We start from the raw sequence: 7,964 nt of genomic DNA, 5'->3' as shown, positions 1-7,964 counted from the left end.
TATGATTCTATAATTAAAAATGCACTTTTATACCCAGTGCTGCCTTCGCTCCAAGGGGTGGATTCATTGCTCATGGCTCTGCAAATTTCCCCCTTGGTGTTGCTTGGCGAAGCAGAACCAAAAAATCAGCATTTCTGCACACCAACCACATGGTTGCTAAGTTGGCAGTTTGCTTGTGATATGTGTGGGTGCATTGCCTGTATGTAAGCACATAATTTGTTGGTACACAGATAAGTTGTGCTTTTGCAGGCTAGCTCTTCATTTACAACTAGTACAGCTTAAATCTAGAGCATGTCTAATCTGGGCAAGCTGTGAATGACTCACTGCTATACCTGCAGATAGATTATTAGCTGAGAAATTAGAGCTTGTTTCTCCTTCTCTTTGGTGGCTGCTTATTTAATTTTTCCCAACAACTGCTATATGTGACTGTGCTCAGCAGGGGATGTTTCTGTGAGTCTGGTGTTCCCAGGGCCTTTATCAACCTGCTATCCTGCTCACTAAATGCTCAATTCCAAAGATGCAGGCAGATACCTGTAACTCTAATGTTTTTGATGGGAAGGAGATAGGATGTTATTGTTTGCTTCAGTTTTTTGCTTCTCTCTCTATTTTTTTTTTTTTTAAATTAACCACAGAAATGTGGTAAATGCCTATTACTAGCCCTGCCTAGAGACAACAGTTTCATCAACCTTATCCTTTTGCTATTATTGCACTGCAGCTAGAAAACAAATAGTGGTCAGTGTGAAAGGAATAACCTAAATAATAGTCTGAGTAACTAGAACGAAATATACAAGCAAACAACTTACAAAGCTTATGGCAAAGATAAGGCTGAGAGGCTGTTCAGCCTGGAGAAAACAGAGTTGGGATTTGATCAATGCTTATATGTTTGTAATGGGTGGGAGTCAAGTGGACAGGGCCGGGTTCTTTGCAGTGGTGCCCAGCAAGGGGCAATGGGCACAAACTGGAACACAGGAAGCTCCATACAAACACAAGGAAGAACATTTCATTGAGGCTGACAGAGCCTTGGAATAGGCCGCCCAGAGTGCTGGTGGGGTCTGCTTCTCTGGAGATACTCATGGCCTGCCTGGACACTTTGCTGCTGTAGAGAACTTGCTTTAGCAGCGAGGTTGCACTCAATGATCTCCAGATGTCCCTTCCAACCCCTGCAATTCTGTGATTCTCTGGGTTTCTTTATCGCCTGGTGATTTTTCTCTATGTTTTATCCTTTCTGTGCAAGTGCTGCTGTTGCTACACCAGGTAGCACTTGTCATTTTCAAGGACTCAAAGCTTGTTTCAGGGGAAACACATTCATACATTGCGAAACCACATTCATTTGTATTATTGCAGCATGAATGCTGCTATTCTTTTTTAGTGGAAAATATATCAAAGCAAATTTGCAGTTCAGCTTTCACAAATGTCTAAAATATGTGCTTGTTTGTATTTAATGGCAAGAATGGAATGAGCTTGGTTTCAGATCTAGAATTAGGATGCTCAAATGCAAATGAATCAGATTTCAATGATGAGGTCTGACAGATTTCTGTGCTATTCTGGAGGCGTGTGTGACTTGCTCTCCCAGATAACTGTAGAACATAGACTTAGTCGTCCAGAACAAAAAGAATGAGGAAAAGACATTGCCCAGTGAAGAGCTGGAAGGTGAATGAAAAACTGTGTTCATCCTTGGGAAGAAATTCTGGATGCGATGAAGAAGTGGAAGGTTCACCAGCCCAGACCTGAGTCTAAGCCCATCTCAAAGTAATCTTCGGTGATGTGCTGTTACTGGCATCTGATATTTTTGTGTGTCATGATGATTTCAAATGCTGGATGGACAAATTGAGTTAAGATAATAAGTTGTCTTGTTCAGAGCAGGTTACCATGGCTTGCTACCACAAAATTAGCCTCTTTTTAGGAAGCTGTTTTCTAAGTCCAGCTCATCAACTGCACTCATTAAAGGAGAACTATCCAAAGAGCCAGTGATGGGGAGCAGCCAAATTCAGCCTCTGAGACAGAGACCTCTAATGGCAACAAATACAGTAGCTCTTGGAGCTGGCTGTTTATGAGCATAGAACTACAGCAGTGATATTTCTGAGGCACAAAGCCTCAAGCTGTATCTGATCCAGAAGTTCACAACAGGACACCAAGCATACAGTGTGGCATCTTCCTCATAGCTTCATAGGGCCACAATCCACATCAGAGCAGAGCAGCTTGCACCTTGCCAAAGCACTTCTGGTCATGGATGTACCAAAAGGCTACAACATCTCTTGGCTATTCATAGCCAGACAAGCTGTGAGCTCAGCCCTACTGAAACTGTAAGAATAGACACGGGGCTTCCCAAGTGAAGCATATACAAAGAGCTAGCTGCACAAATGTGCTTTGCAGCCTGTTCCAGTGAGATTTTCCAGCATAACCCTCCTGTGCCAGCTGAGGTTTGTGGTTACTCTATTGGCTTTGGTGAACCCCAGGGCAGATGCAGCCTATGAAAATGCACATAATTCTTACAGGTGTTTCCCTGGGATTTGTACAGAGTGTGTCTTTTGAGGAGCCCCCTGGAAAGGGAAAAATGTGAGGTTGCTGTGTTGATCTTCTAAAGTAGAGAATAATTTCTGTTTTATGAAGATGCTATGCTTACCAAGCAATGGCACTGCAGGGGGAAGAGGTGTACAAAAACCTGAGGTTTCAAAAGAAGCAATGGCAAATTTCATATCCATCTGGTAAGAAGAAATAATGGTTTGCAGCAGTGCGATATGAGGCACGCTGGGATCTGAGCACGTGGAGCACACAGCTCCCTGGCAGGTCTCTGAGTTCTCAGGCTCCTGCGGGTTACAATGTCATATTGCAGGATATTTCTCCTGCCAGACAGTATGTGGTTCTTAGACATTATTCTTTTTCCTCACAGCAAGAGAGATCAGATCAGAAAGCGATGTTACGATCACAGTCTCAATCATAGATCATAATACTCTAATAAATGGCATATAGAATATTTTTCCTTCCTTAGAGCACCTAGAAAACTATTTTCTTCTCAACCTTTGCGTTGCATTTGATAATGAATAACAAGACGACAAATACTATTTTCTTTGCGTTTCAGTTATACCTGACCACTGTTGACTATTGGGAGTCAACAACCTTCACTACAGTCTCACACCACAGAGGGATGGCAGTGAAGAAAAGTGGCAGCAGCCATGCTACCCACGCCTGCCTTGCACAGTCATTCCTGTACTTCGTGTGGAGCTGCCTTGTCTGCAGGGTCTATGCATACCCAGTGCTATGACTTCCTGAAAGATGTAGTTCTGCTCAATGGTTTGAATTGAAAAAGTGCTGACTTGCATAGAAACTGCACTTTTTTCCCCCAGTTTTCTGTAACATTTCTTTATCCATCTTTCCTCAGTGTAAGGACTGATATTTCTGGACAGAAAGCCTTACACAACCAAGTCTATAACTGCAATGGGCTGGAGTTGAGTGAAAATCACAGGTTTGCCTAAAAGCAATTTTCTCACATCTGTGATGTGGCCTAGATTATTGCAGATAGAGTGAAGTCTGCCACTGTACATCTCTGAACTTCTTTGCAAAGGGTCCACTTGGCAATTTTTGCTCTTCACCACCCTAGAAACGTGTAAATGTTTATTACCAGCAAGCTGCAGTTCATGGTTTATCTTGTGGTTAACAGGGTTTAACTTGTGATACCAGGTTTGCAGTATTTGATGGGAAGGGGCAGGTGCATTGCTGCTTGAAGGTGGCTGGGATTTCCCTCCTCTTTCATTGGGTGCATCTCAAGTCTGGAGGGGGCTAGATGGACAAGTGCTCCTTTTTAGCCCTTGGCAAGTAGCGTTCTCACGTTTTCAAAAGCACAGATCACCACAAATGCTCAATGTTGTAGAAGAGTGGGACCTCATGAAAACCGTGGCCCGAAGCGACGACTAATTAATGTTATCTCAGCACTGCTGTATGTGTGTGTGTGCCTTCCACACTGCTTGCCGGCTCCAGCTCACTTGTTGAGTGTGAGAAGGATGTATGAGAGCATGAGAAATCAAACCTAGTTTGTGACTAATAGATCTGATAGGGATCCCTAAGTAATGATCATACAGCAGATTGAGATCCCTCTCGGGAGTTTAAGAACATAAACATGAAAAATAGCCTTATTCTTTGTGGTCTCCTGGTTGAAGTTCTTCTGACAGTAAGCCAAGAAAACTGTTACTAATTTAATGTGAGATTATTTAATAGCAGAACTTTCATCTGCCTTGCACCTGTATGCTATGGAAGTCTAAAGCACATTGTAGCTAGAAAATGGGTGTTTATCTCTTTCCTTCTGAGCCAATGCCACTAAAAGGAGCTTGTTGGCTCATTCCAGCTAAGGAGCACTGTGTTGAATAGAAATTAGTATGCTGTGAAAAGCATCACTCAAACTGTCTGCACTGAGATGTTTTTGGATCTTTGCAGAATATGCTGCTTTCATTGCAGTTTAAAACACTTTTCCATGGTATAATCCCCTCTTTATTGTTGTTACCTGTTTAAGGCAATTTGGTCACTGTTACAGAAGGTTTGTGAAGGTCTGAAACTGCTGACATAGAGCAGGCCTGAAAGGGAAGCCATGGCTTGCAATCTCTATCGTCTCAAAACCCAAACCCAGGTTTTCAAGGCAATGCCATGCATGTAGCCAGATGGAAGCATCAAAGCCCATTGCCCTTGGGCCCATTTTTTCCCTGCATTAGCAGTGCCTTATGGGCACATTAAATTCCTCAACTCCAAGAGAAAGAAGCCAGAGCCTGTTGCTGTCCACAAAGAACGTCTCCTGTGCTCATTTGCTGCTAGCTGATTTGATGAGCAAAAAAAAATAGCTGCTGCTATTTGATGAGCAAAACTGCCTGTGAAAGAAGCAGACATAAAATAAGAGGTAAATCATTTTCTCTTAAAACTAAGTGGATCTTAGCTAACAGATATTCTGGGATTCCGTAGATTCCGAAAGAGTAAAATCAATGATTCAATGTGTTTCATTGATGTCTGTTGTCTTTGCACTCCAGGATTTTCCCATTGTGGCCGGTGTAATGCCGAGTTGCCACTACATTTTTACTGTTTTCAGACCAACGTGTTTTCAAGTGTGCTTTAATGTTCGGTTGAGCATGTATCAAAGGATTGCAGAGGAATGAGACCAGCTCTGACACCACACACAACAATTAACATGAGTGGTGCTGCTCAAGGGACAAGGGTGTGTTGAGGCACGAGCCGAGGCTGGTTTTTCATACTGGTGTTGTCTCAGCTGGATGATGGCAATTAGTGTGCCTGTAGTTCACATGTTGGCTTAGCTTGGTGGGTTTTTTTTTGAAGTTTCTGCACAAATTACTCTTGTCACAACCAAAGCACACTGTCAGGGTGCACATTTCAATGCACACCACCCAGTCTGTGTCCCCTCATCTTGGCACTTAGATCCCTGGGTATGAGAATGAGAACGTCAACCTTGCTGCTGCCATAACGTTATCCTGACAAATCCCAGAGCATCAAAGTCCCAGATTTAATCACTGAGGTGTTTACTGGGGAGATGCCATGGGTGCTGCTCAGAAATAGAAAGTACCCAAGAGGAGCTAGCCAGACTTGACCAAATAAATAACTAAATAACTAACTAACTAAATAAATAAATAAAAAGAAAATCTAAGAAAATGCTTACAAGGAGTGATTCCAGCCTTTACTTGAGATAGGTTGGAGTGGCTGCCTCTGTAGGTGGGGAAATACAACCCGACAGTGCCATCTTGAGGAAGTGGACAAGAGGCATCAAGGTGGGTTTTTGTTTTTGTGATTCTCCCTCTCTCTCAGTATAGAGATGTATACGTATATCACATTTTGCTCTGCCTGCCTGCCACTGGCAAGTGTGTTTACACTCAAGTTAGAGTGAACAAATGGCTTTGGAAGTAAAATTGCACTTATATTGTGCATATAATGATGCCACTTACAATGATAAAATTGCAGCTTTCTGCTGCAAACCAAGTGCTAGAGGTTTATTTGTAATATTGAAAAGGTCTATTCCCTTTATCACAGGTGCATTCTTATAAACAGCCTGTATAGAAAAGACTTGTAATATGAAGGGGATCAAGAAGGCAATCTGCAGGAAAGTAAAAAACCCCAAACAAATGAGAAGAACCTCTCAAATTGCCAAACAGTGGTGGAGTGGCTGAAAATGCCACACAACCAAAGACAGGCGTTTTCTGAACAAAAATCTTCTGGAACAGAAGTAACTTCACCGGGTTGATCTCTCTTAGGGTGGTTGCTGAGGCCAAGATACTTGTAGAATTATTGTTCCAAAGCGGATGAGAAACTCATGAAGGTAGGCCATCGGGTAGGAATTTAATCGTATTCTTGCCTTGACGTCTTGTGTTTTGTACTCCTCACTGACCACAAAGGTTAGTTTGTATAAACACACCATAAGTGACATATTTTGATCTCAGCAAAAAGGGTCATCAGATTCTTAGAGTGGTCCTGATGGACCAGTGCTCACCAGCCGTCAGTGTGGTCAAAGCAAATGACACAGCTGGAAATCCTTTCTCCAGTGTTGCTCCCGTGATGCTGGACTTAAATTTTCTAGGCCAGAGGAAGAAGTTCCTTTGCAAACCATTTCACTGAGTCTAAACCTACAGTTGGGATTGGTCTGAAGCACCAAGATATGCAGTGGCAGCTGTGCAGATACTCCTCCAATTCTGCCTTAGTTTTGGCATGGTGCACTTGTTAATCACTCACCAGTGAAACATAAAAGCTCAGCTTGCTCCTCACTTTAGTCTTGGCAGTTTTCCTGGTGAAATGAGAGCCATCTGGGGTGCCCCGTGGTGCATGGTACTAACATTACACTGTACATCTGCAAATCTTACCATTCCACATTGTTTAACAACAACAAGAAAAGCCTTAAACTGAAGTTAATTTAACACCACAACACACTGCCTCGCAGCTTTGACATTCTGAAGGCAGCAGTTGTATTCCCGTGTTTGCACAGCTCGCCATGCAGCATCTGTTACCTCCCTCTGATCTCCCACAGCAGTGGGTGGGAATGCCAACCTTCTGCAGCCTGAAGGAAGGGGCTTTACCCTTCTGCCTTTCACTCATCTCTGATGACTTGCAGTCAGGAAATTGGTGGACAAAAGAGCGAATGTAACAATTGTGTGAAAAAGCAGTTGAATTTTCAGATTTTTATGTGATCTTTGTACTCGTAGGAGCTAGAATAATTCATAATGATGCAGAACAAATGGATGTAGTTTACGAATGAACATATTGCTTTATAACAATATTGCTTTATGTTGTTACATGTTACGAAAACTACTTTCTCTGTTTGCAGCCTCCTAGGTATTTCAGATGGTGCTGACAAGCTGGATGAACAGTTTGGGAAAGGAAGAATGCAGTGGGTCAAAAAGTTGTATGCATAGTTTTACATGCAGGATCTAAGTGTTAGAGCAGCTTGGAGATGGAGCATGACTAGATATGAAATGGAAGGTTATGTAGGAAAAAAAAGTCAATATAGTTATAGAATAAGCAATTGTTTAAGGTTCTGGGGAGGAGTATTCAGTCTGGTGTGCCTCTCCTAAAAAAAAATACAGAGAGAAAAATACAGAACAGCTCAATTCAGAGAGTAAAACAGGAACAAATACAGCGAGTTGCTTCTGGAATGCAGAAGTGACTGAGCATAGAGCACAGATGCTGAAGTGTGGAGAGCATAAATAGGTTTTCAAACACACTCATAATAGCTATTAAGATGAAAGAAGTAGGTAGTTTGCTGTATCCCCACTGCAGATGGGAAAGAAGTAATGGCTTTACACTGCAGCTGGAAATGCTCTGCTCAGAAACTAAAAGAAACTCTTGTAGCTGAAGATAGCCAAGCACCAGAAATACCCCTTGCTGTGAGGTGTTATTAAAAGAAAGACACGTTTCTGCTTGTTGTAACATGGGAATGCTTGAAGGTCGCCCTTCTTTAGATGGCCTTTTCTTGCCTTTTCTGCAAG

This window comes from Tetrao urogallus (assembly GCF_951394365.1).
Source record: "Tetrao urogallus genome assembly, chromosome: 9".
In the NCBI taxonomy this organism is placed as follows: Eukaryota; Metazoa; Chordata; class Aves; order Galliformes; family Phasianidae; genus Tetrao; species Tetrao urogallus.
This window is presented reverse-complemented; position numbering follows the sequence as displayed.